Raw genomic sequence first — 12,196 nt, 5'->3', positions numbered from 1 at the left:
TCAAATTTGTCTACATGTCATATTCTTATGTAATATATTCTCAGGTTTGTCATTTCCTAACCATTTTTTCCTTTTCCTTTTCAAACAATTAAGCAGAGAGGGGAAGATGTCAAAGTGGTAAGCAGCAGAGAAAGAGCCTGTCTGAAAATGGCCATCAAGACACTGAAATACACCAAAGTGAGGAAGACAAGAAGGAGAGAAGTGGGTCCCCTGGACCCAGGAAGAATCTAAAGTATGAATTGAAGCCCACAAAGAGAGTGAAGAGAGAAACTTCAGTGAAGAAGAAGGAAGTATTCAGTGGTATGTGTGCTCCCTGAGATAGGACTCGCTGTGCAAGAGAAGTGGTTCAAAGCTGTGGGCACACTGCGATGGCTGGCGATTGCAGAGACACAACAGTGGAGGGGAACTGTGAGCATGAAGGACTGTACTATCTGGTGGTGAGTGCTGAGGGTTCAGTTATCCTACACAAGACAGCAACTTGCCAGGAACTACCTAGAAGAAAGGCCAACTGGATGCAGAACTGCTGCTGGATCCATGTAGCAGGTCTCAGCTGGGCTCAGGCCCACAGAGGGTACATGATGGCCGAAGGCCAAATTAATCTGGTCTCGGCCAGAAAGTTCAGACACACTGAGATTATGTACTTACTACCCCACAAAAAAGCTAATGCTAGCTTTCTGGGATAAATCAACACAAATTGGGACTGTTTCACATGTTGTCTGTCAGTGATGTCAGAGACAAACCTGGATGTGTATTTTTTTTCTCCCTTTCTGGTTTTTTGTTGTTGTTTCTGTTATTATTTCTGTGGTGGTGTTGATTTTTTTTTTGTTGTTTCTGTTTTCTGTTTTTGCTTTTTCTCCTTCATTATTTGGTTTGGTTTTTATATGAGTATGAACATGGTCTCTACTCTCTTTGTGGTTGTGGTTCTGTTCTACTCTTCATTTCTTTCTTCTGTCTTTTGCTCCATTCTTCTACACCATTTTCCCAAAGTTAGTATGATCCCCCTCTGCCCTCCAGCTTTCTAATTTCTTCACCTACTTCCACATCTCTATTTTCTCCCTAGTCCATTTTAAATTTTAACTCCTGTGGGCAAAATGTACATATTATGATTGATATACTGAATGTAACTTTCTGGTTTGTTTTATATTGTATCATGTAACCACAAATCTAATTCATACAGTTAAAGGTGGCAAATTAATGATTAGCTCAGTTTGTCATTTTTAAAGCTATGTTGTGACAGTTTTTCAAAACTGTTGTCCTTCCTGGTATTTCAAGACTGAGATTGACTAAGAGTCACAAAATAATGACACAGTGCCAGAGAAATAGGGACTTTGCCAAACAGGCAGAGATTCTTCACCCCAACTAATTGAAGAGGTAGGTCCTTAAAACACACTCATAATCTAAACACGGTTACACTTGGAAGATGCCCATAAAAGTGGTCATTTCCTAAGAGTTCTAAATACCAGCTGTAAAGAAACCCACTGTATGCAATTTACAAGCACCACCCTAGAACTAAACTAAAAAAAGAAAAGCAAATTAGAAAAAAATTATATGAGATGCAACCCCAGACATCCAGTTCACCAAAGGCAAATCCAGTGAGAAATGAAGTGGAACATCCAAAAGATACCCATCTGACCTCTCTAAAGTGGTAAAAACAAAGCAACTGAATGAAGCTTTAGAAAAAAATCAAATCAGAAATAATTTCTCAGATAACTTCAGAGATTTTGCCCACAATGAAAACCATGATTAGTGACTCTAGAGCAGATAGAAACAAAAAAAAAAATAGAGGAGCTTAAGAAAATTATGAAAGTCATGAATGCTCAGCACAAGAAAGAAATAGAATTCATAAGGCAGATTCAAGCAAATATCCAGAAGAATAAAAGTTCTATGGAACTACTATGCAAGCTAGAGGTCCTGAGTTTGATCCACGGCATTCCCCTTCCAAAAAATTGCTTTGAAAGTATTCACAGCAGCCGAAACCAATGCAAGGATAGGACCTCAGATATACAAGACAGGCTTGCCATTAACAATCATGAGAAGAAAGATTTCTTAAAAATAGCAAAGGACCATGAAAAGTAAATCCAGAAGTTGCTAGATGACACAAAGAAGAGTAATTTAAGATTGATTGGAGTTAATGCAAAAGCAGGAGATAGCACAAATGACACTTTTAAAAAAACTGTTCACAGACATCCTGGCAGAAAACTTCTCTCATAGAAAAAAAGAATTTGACACATAGATAAGTGAGGCATATAGAACTCCACTTAGCTATATTAAAAAAAATCTACAGCCAGGTGTATCATAGTCAAGATTCCAGAAATTCAGCACAAGACTAGAATCTTAAAAGCTGTAAAGGACAAGAAAAAAATCACTTATAAAGGAAAATCCATCTGAATCACAGCTGACTTCTCAAGATGAACCCTTACATCAAGGATATCTTGGAATGAAATATTTTAACTTATAAAGTAAAACAACCTTTGAGTCAGATTGATGTATCCTGAAAAATTCTTTAAAAACTTATAGAGAAATAAGATACTTCTGTGACAAAGAACATCCGAGGAAATTTATGACTGCTAAACCAGCACTCAAAAATGTTTTGAAGGACATTTTAGAAAGACATAGCAAGGATAATAACTCTGTGAACAACAAAAGGAATTCACCCGGCAAGGAAAATAAACAATGAGAAAGGAAAAAGAGGTAGGAATCAACAACAGGAAAATAACATGACAAGATTAAGTCAAAACATATCAGTAATAACCATCAATATTAATGGTCTCTGTTCACCAATCAAAAGGCTCAGACAACAGCATGGATCAAGGAGGAAGATCCAACAATATGTTACACAGAAGAAACACATTTAATTCCAGAAGAAATTCATAAACTGAAAGTCAAAGGATAGAAAACAATATTCCATGCAACAAGAACCCAGAGAAAAGAAGGGGCAGCTATGCTATTTGTAGACAAAGTGAATTTTATGCCAGGACTGATTAAAAGAGATAAAAAAAATCATTACAGTCTTAGAAGAGGACAATGTAATAATCATAAATATATATGCAACAAATACTGTTGCACTCAACCATATAAAACAAATATTAAAGGGCATGAAAAATCAACTACTACAATTGTAAAAGGACTTATCAATTAGAAAAAAAATCAACAATGAAATACTAGACCTTAACCAAACTTTCGAACAAATGGGCTTAGTAGTGTTCAACCCCAGAGTGTTCAACCCAACAACATCTTTTCTCAGCTGTACGTGGGCTGTTCTCCAAAATAGACCACATACTAGTTCATAGAGCATGCTTAAGTAAGTAAATACAAAGGAATTGAAATTATACCATGCATATTAGCAGACCGTAATGCAATGAAATTGGAAACCAATAACAAAAGAAACCATAAGAACTTCATAAATATATACAAATTAAATAGTACACTCTTGGGGCTGGGGATTTAGCTCAGCGGCATAAAAACCTGCTTTGCAGGCAGGTGGTCATGAGTTTGATCCCTGGTACTGATAAAAAAAAAATAGTACACTCTTGAAGAACCAGTGGGTCATAAATGAAATTTTAAAAAAAGAGACAGTTTCTACAGTTAAATGACAATAACACAATATACCAGAACTTATGGGACACAATGAAAGCAATCCTGAGGAAAATTTATAGCAGTAAATAACTTTATCAGAAAAACTGAGCAAATACAAATAAATAACTTAATAGCGAATCTCAAACATCTAGAAAAAGAAGAGTAGGTTAAGCCAAAGCTTGTATAAGGGAAGAAATTAAGATAAGAGAATAAATTTACACATTGGACACTAAAAATAATACAATAAATCAGTGAATCGAAGGGTTGGTTCTTCGAAAGATTAAATAAAATCAATAAAACCTTATCTACTTTTATCAAAAAAGGAAAGAAAAGACTCAAACCCATAGAATTAGGTATGAAAGGGTGAAATAACAACAGACTTTGCAGAAATCCAGATCTTCTATATCTACTTTGAAAACTTGTATTATGATAAAATACAAATGCAAAAGAAATGGTCAGCTTCCTAGATACATATGAATTACCAAAGCTGATTCAAGGAGACACAAAAATCCTAAATAAACCAATATCAATCAATGAAATCAAAGATGTAATTAAAAACCTATCCAGGCTCTAGCTGATTAACTGTTGAGTTACACAATTTGGAGAAGATGTATTGCTACTACTTCTCAAACTTGTAACAAAATTGAAAAAGAAGTAGCATTCCCAAATTCATTCCTTATAGCAAGCATTATCCTGATACCAAAACATGAGACAGATTCAAATAAGAAAGAATATTACAGGTCAGTCTCCCTCATGAACATAGTTGCAAAAATCCTCAATAAGATACTGGGAAACAGAAAGCTACAAATCATCAAGAAGATTATACACCATGATCAAGTGGAATTCATTATAAGGATGCAGGGATGGGCAACATATACAAAATGATGAATTTAAAACACCATATTATAACAGATCTAAGGAAAAATTATATGATCATCTCAGTAAATACATAAAAAGATTTTGACAAAGTCCAGCAGCAATTCATAATAGGAACATGGTCTTTATCTCAATCTGATAAAAGCCACCTATGACAAACCAACACCAACATCACATTAAATGAACAAAAACTGAAACATTTTACTCTAAAATCAGGAACAAGAGAAGCATGTCCACTGTCTGCACTCTTATTCTACACAGTCCTGGAAACTAGCCAAAGCAACTAGATAAGAAAAAGGAATAAATGAAATAGTGATAGGAAAAGGAAGCAGATAAATTATCATTATTTGTAGATGACGTGATGCTCTACATAGAAAACCCAAAAGCTCCACCTAAAGCTGATAGATTTAATAAGTGAATTCAGCAGTGTAGCTGAAAACAAAATCAACATTCAAAATCAGTAGCATTCCTATACACAAATTACAAACTCACTGAGAGAGAAATTAGGGAAACAGTACCTTTAACAATAGCATCCAAGAAAATGAAATGCCTAGGAAATCAGTCTAATGAAGGATGTAAAATACCTCTGCATTGAAAACTACAGTACTCTTTTGTTTGTTTGTTTGTTTGTTTTGTACAAGGGAACGAACCAACGACCTAGTGCTTGCCAGGCAGGCGCTTATGCTTCTGAGCTAAATCCCCAGCCCTGTAAACTACAGTACACTTAAAAAAGAAGATTAAAGAGAAGATGAAAAGATATTTCTTGCTCTTGGGTAGGAAGAACCATTAGAGTAAAAATGGCCATTCTTTCAAACTGTTATACAGATTTAATGTAATTCCCATTAAAATTCCAATAGCATATCTCACAGAATTAGAGAAATATATCCTAAAATTTATTTGGAACCAAAAGAGACCTAAAATAGCAAAGGAAATTCTGAGCAACATAGGCAAGGCAGGGAGCATCACAATCCTTGACTTGAAATTATACTATGAAGATACAACATCACAGTAGTGGCAAAAAAAAAAAAAAAAAAAAAAAAACAACAGACCCAAAGATCAGTGAAAGAGATTAGAAGATGTATAAACAACTCCAGATATACTTAGCCACTTTATCTTTGACAATGATGCCAAACACATTCACCTTAATTAATATCCTTTTTAATAAATGGTACTGGAAAAAATCTCCAAACAAGCCAAAGACTAACATTGAATCCATATCTTTCATCTTCCCCTAAATTGGAAATAAATCAAAGATCTGAATATTAAATTGAAAACACTAAATGTGCTAGAAGATGGAATAGGTAAAACTCTTGAAGACATTAGTGTAGGCAAAGACTTTATGAATAAAAACTCAGTCACACAGGAACTATCACACAGAATCAACCACTGGCATCTCATCTTATTAAAAAGCATTTGCACAGCAAGAGAAACAATCAAATACAGTAAAGACAGCCTGCGATGTGGATAAAATGTTTTTCAGCTGTTTCTCAGACAAAGGATTACTATCAAGAACACATAAAGAACTCAAAAAAAAATTACACCTCCAGGATCTAAAAACCCAATCCAAGAATGGGCACCTGAAATGAATGAATGCTTCACAGATGAAAAAAATTCAAACAGTAAATAAATATATGAAAAAATGTTCAACATCACTGGTCATTTAAGAGGTACAAATTATTGCTACCTTTTTAAGGAGGAAAAAAATAGAAAAATAAAGAATCAATCAAACACGTTAATACAACAACAAAGGCAAAATGGCAAGAGCAATGACAGTAACAAAAAAAACCATTATCAATATAGGATTTCAAAACAAGATGATAGGAATTTAACTATGCTTGTTATGTTGCACATTGTTTAACCTCAAAGTAATTGCTCAGGATACCAGATTCAAACATGTAGGATTGATCGAACAACAAGCAGTGTCTTTATGTTTTACACTGTCGATTGTAACTTTTGGATCTTATTTAATCTTTCACTTTTTTACAGCAACAAGACAATATAGTGTTTATACATGGAAGTCTGATTTATTTTGCTTATGAGTATGCTTTCTAAGTGGAAATTAAAGCAACATGGAGATTCCATCTCATCCCAGAAAGAATGGCTATCATCATAAAATCAACCGGTAACAAATGCCAGAGAGGCTGTGGGTAAAGAAGAAACCTTCTCAACTGTTAGAGGGAGTATAAATTGATATAATCACTGTGGAAATCTGTGGAGACTCCTCAAAAAACTAGGATTGGAGGTCCCATTTGACCCAGCTAGTCCCCTTATGGATATCTTCTGAGCAGAATTAAAAACATGGTATCACACAGCAACATATGTGCATCCATGTTTATAGCAGCACGATTTGTAATGGCTATGTCTTGGAAACAACCAAATGCCCATCAACTAAATGGATAAAAACCATATTTGTTTGTTTGTAGTAGAGTACTACTCAGCCATAAAGAATAATAAACTGGAGACTTTTATAGGTAAATAGAGGCAACTCAAGACCATACTCCTAAGTGAAATAAGCCAGAGATACATATATAAACATCATATTATTTTTGTAGTGTGAGAATCTGAAAGAGTAAATAAGATCCAAAATGTAGAGTAGATACTGTAAAAGGGGAAGTAACTTCAAAAGGAAAGGCAGCCGGGGATCTAGCTCAGCAGCAGTAAAAGTGCCTGCCTGGCAAGCACAAGGTCATGAGTTTGATCTTTAGTTAAAAACAAGGAAAAATAACTGAGATGGGAGAAATGGAGAAAAGAAGGAAGGAAAATCAAATATATTATATTTGATAGTTAAGATAGTTATACTGTTAATTTCTCTTAGTTTATTGAAAAGAAATGTTTGTGCTAATATTGTTTAGACAGTTAAATGCCTATCTCTGGAACTCTGATTAAATAATTTAAAGATAACACAATGAAATCTATTAACCATTGTTACTCTCCTATTATCTTGTTTTGAAATTTTATTTTGTTTTTTTCCTTTAAAATAAAAATTAAGGAAACACTCTTAATCTTTTCATGATTAATTGCACTGTTCAAAGTCTACCCATCCTATTCGTTCATTAAAAATGTAAGGGTTCAGAGAATGAGGTAGTTTTCTTTTTTTACTAAATTGTTAAAAACAGCCTCATTTCATTTCATAATCAACTGAAGGGTTTTTAATTGTCAAATAAGAGCATGTTTAATTCATATCCACTTACAAGATCATAATTACACAGCACACTTTTGTAGAATAGAATCCCTTTCTAAAATGCTACTGAGTTTTGTTACTGAGCATCCTATTTCTCATGGTTGTCACTTAACTGATGTATTCAGGGACATGAGAGAGAAGGTAAAAGGAGAAAATGAGACAACTGAAAGACAGATGTGTCTGGGATTTCAAACAGGAACTTCAAAGAGAAAGACAGCAGAACACAGCACTGCTTAGGCATCAGCTTCTCCATCAGATTTAATTTCCAAAAGTGTAATTGTGAGAATGGAATCTAAATATTTTAACCAATAGCATTTTCTATTCATGCTTTTGTTAGAAAGACTAAGTTAAACTATCTTTTTACAGTTCGTTCACTTGATAAACAATGAAATGAAAATCTGCCTCTCAGGATTTGCATCAATTTCCAATCTCAGGACAATTATAGATTAAAATTCCATATAGCACTTCTTTACTAATTATCCAGACTTGCAGTGCTCTGTGTAATCGTGCTGGAGATCACTATTCTGAGTAAATCTTCTGCCTTCTCCTTCTTATATAAGAATCATTTTTTAAAAAATCGTTACCAGGGATCGAACTCACGACCGCCTGCTTGCAAGGCAGGTTCTTATGCCGCTGAACTAAATCCCCAGCACCCCCTATAAGAATCGTTTTTACACATGTGCTGCATTTAAAATATATACTTTCCAGCTTGCTTTACAAATAGAGGTAGCCAAGGAGATGAAAGAAGATCTTGAATTATAAACAAGGATTTCGATAAAAGTTCTTTAAAGCTGGGTCACTAACTTTGAAAAAGACCCATTTGTCTTCTGTTTATTCACATCTCAGAGAAGTCACTAATGTCATTTGGGGAAGGTGGAAGAGGAGTTTGCTACTCATACCATCATAGTGAGAACATGCAATTTGATTCCTGTAGCTTTCACAGTTTTATACATTAATTATTAACCACTACCTCTTACATTTGAATAAATGACTCATAAATCAAAATTCATGTTCTGAAATACAAAAACAAAAGCATGCATGTTACTGATGTAAAGCTAGCTATGACTGTGAAATTTAAGTGTACGCTAAAGAATGGTCGCCCTTACAAAAGCGCAATAAGGTTAATTGCCTTTCACATGAAATATGTGTGTCTCTGGGCCTGTGTTCAGGTTTTTAAAAATTATTTTGACTTGCTTGTGTCCCTTTCAACTAAGGCTTTGCAAGTATAACACATTGCCTATCTGCCACACAACACATAGGAAACACTTTCACTCTAGTTTGGGGCACTGTCAACATTTTCTCTCCCTCAGCGTTTAGTTAGTCATATTTCAAAAGGTTTCATTTCATGATACATCTTACAGCCAACATAATGTAAAGAAAATGGAAACATTAATGTTTAAACTTGTGTAGCAATCAATATTAATGAGAATGTTTTCCACTGTTTTTAAATTATCCTTCTAAATAAATTAGAATATTTTTGCAATCCTTCATGGTAGAATTGTGGACTATATAATTATCTTATAATTATTTGTTATCAGAATAATGTAGTCTTATTATGGTTCACCTTTTAATTGACAACTAAAACTAACTTGGATAAAATGTATACTATACTTTTAGTAAACCAATATAATAACTAACTTTGAAAAACAGACTTGACTACAGGGAGCATGGAAAATTATATCAAAAGTCGTTCTATACCATTTGATTTCAAATAAGCCTCAAAGAATCTAGACAACTCTAATATAATTAAGTGGGAATATTGGATATGCAGTTTCAATTTATTATTATTTTTATAATATTTCTCCACCATGTTTATTCAAGTATGTATTGTGAAAATTAGGTTAAAAAAAAAAACCTAGTGGCAGCATCTCCATCTTCAATTCCCTTTAAACACTAAAATGAATATGCCCTTAAACATTATGAATTAGGTTTAATATAAAATTGGAGAAAAGTCAAAATGTTATAAGGCTAAAAAGATATTGCATATGAATGTGCAATTTTAACATTGCATATTATGCAGTTTTAACATTGAGTATGTATCACATGTGCCCAAACATATTTTTATTACGTGTTTCAGAAAATTAGAAAAACTAAAACCAATGATTATCTAAGACCTTATTTTAAAATATATTTCTAAAATAGCTTAGTTTATGAAGCAGGAGATTTATGATAAGTTTGAGGCCAGCCTGAGCTTATTATCTCTGTCTCAAAAAACCCAAATACAATCTATAAACTAGTTTGTATTTAAAGCAGTGTCCAAGCAAACGTTTTGCAAAAATGCACAGCAACTGAAAATGCTATTGATAGACTTATAAAATGAAACAATCACATACAAACAATCTTTGGTCCTTTCTTCTTACGAAGATATATGCACACCTACCATAAGCACAATCATCCAAATGCAAGAAAAAGAAAGCAATGTAGGCCTCTAAGTACTTGTCCATAAATAATTTGTGACATCACCATACAACAGAGGTATATTTAAACCATAATAAACTGTGGCTGTGTGTAACAATGTACTGTATATGAATCCCAAAGTAATAATTCTTCACAGTGCCAGAAAAAGAACAACATACACTGCATGTTTTTTATTTGTCAGATTTCAGTCACTATAATGAAATGCTGATAAAAAGAGAGGTTTATTTAGACCATGGTTCTGCAGAAGCTAGGTCATGAAGAGGTGAACTTTTTGCTTTGGGGCTGTGCTGAAGGCTCTGAACTCCAAGTGGGAAGTGTGTGTTGCAGCAAACCATTTACATGATAATCATAAAGCCCAAAGAGAGATGCTGTCCTGTAATCCTCTTTGGAGTCGGGCTCCTCCAACCTCCAGGGCTTCCCACAGAGCTCCAGCTCTGTAGGACCACAGTGCCTTCCATAATGTCCGTGAAGGAAGTCAGCTTTCATATATGGAGCTCTGGGGGCATTCATGAAGTGAAAATTAATCTTTAGTAAAGAAAGCAGACAAGCAGTTGCCTGCTGCTGATGAAATGGAATGCATATCAAGGAAAAGGAAAAAGGAAAGTCTTTTTAATTTTTTTTTTTATTTTAAAGAGGACAGAAAAAAGCATTTCAATCAGCAATCCATCAAGGAATGGCGGTGGGTGCGCCTCGTGCAAGAAGTGCGGCGAGAGCATCCCTAACGACTCGCTGCAGATGGCCATCATGGTGCAGTCACCCATGTTCGATGGCAAAGTCCCACACTGGTACCACTTCTCCTGCCTCTGGAAGGTGGGCCACTCTATCCGGAAGCCTGACATCGAGGTGGATGGCTTCTCTGAGCTGCAGTGGGATGACCAAAAAAGTCAAGAAGACTGCTGAGGCCGGAGGGGTGACAGGCAAAGGCCAAGATGGAATTGGCAGCAAGGCAGAGGAAACACTGGGCGACTTTGCTGCGGAGTATGCCAAGTCCAACAGAAGCACATGCAAGGGGTGCATGGAGAAAATAGAAAAGGGCCAGATGCGCCTGTCCAAGAAGATGGTAGATCCAGAGAAGCCACAGCTAGGCATGATCGACCGCTGGTACCACCCAGACTGCTTTGTCAAGAACAGGGAGGAGCTGGGCTTCCCACCCGAGTACAGTGTCAGCCAGCTCAAGGGCTTCAGCCTTCTCACCGCAGAGGATAAAGAAACCCTGAAAAGCAGCTCCCAGGGGTCAAGAGTGAAGGAAAGAGGAAAGGTGATGAGGTGGATGGGACAGATGAACTGACCAAGAAGAAATCTAAGAAAGAAAAGGACAAGGACAGTAAGATAGAAAAAGCCCTCAAGACCCAGAATGACCTGGTCTGGAATATCAAGGATGAGCTAAAGAAAGAGTGTTCAACAAATGACCTAAAAGAGCGTCTCATCTTCAACAAGCAGCAAGTGCCACCCGGGGAGTCTGCGATCTTGGACCGAGTTGCTGATGGCATGGCTTTGGGGCTCTCATCGCCTGCAAGGAGTGCTCAGGCCAGCTGGTCTTCAGGAGTGATGCTTACTACTGTACCAGGGTTGTCACTGCCTGGACCAAGTGCATGGTCAAGACGCAGACACCCAGTCGAAAGGAGTGGGTGACCCCAAAGGAATTCCGAGAAATTTCTTACCTGAAGAAATTGAAGGTCAAAAAGCAAGACCGGATCTTTCCCCCAGAGACCAGTACCCCATTGGCAGTCCCACCCTCCTCAGCCTTGCCGCCAGCTGCTGTAAACACCTCTGCTCCAGCAGACAAGCCCCTGTCCAGCATGAAGGTCCTGCTGCTTGGGAAACTCTCCCGGAACAAGGATGAGGTGAAGACTGAAGTTGAGAAACTCTCAAAGGAGGGCGGCTGTAGAGCCTGACTCTGGTCTGGAACACTCAGCACATGTCTTGGAGAAGGGTGGGAAAGTCTTCAGTGCAACTCTCGGCCTGGTAGACATCGTCAAAGGGACCAACTCGTACTACAAGCTGCAGCTTCTAGAAGACGACAAGGAAAGCAGGTACTGGATATTCGGGTCCTGGGGTGGGTAGGCACTGTGATTGGTAGTAACAAACTGGAGCAGATGCCATCCTAGGAGGATGCTGTTGAGCACTTTATGAAATTATACGAAG

General features: G+C 36.3%; 1 pseudogene; it reads left to right on the top strand.

Annotated features, from left to right (window-relative positions):
* Positions 1–368: 368 nt before the first annotated feature.
* LOC101788633 (poly [ADP-ribose] polymerase 1-like) lies at positions 369–11,946 on the top strand (annotated as a pseudogene).
* The last annotated feature ends 250 nt before the right edge of the window (positions 11,947–12,196 follow it).

The sequence above is a fragment of the Cavia porcellus genome, unplaced genomic scaffold (genome assembly GCF_034190915.1).
Source record: "Cavia porcellus strain 051 isolate PalLab524CR breed Dunkin Hartley unplaced genomic scaffold, mCavPor4.1 scaffold_21, whole genome shotgun sequence".
Lineage (NCBI taxonomy): Eukaryota > Metazoa > Chordata > Mammalia > Rodentia > Caviidae > Cavia > Cavia porcellus.
This window is presented reverse-complemented; position numbering and strand designations above follow the sequence as displayed.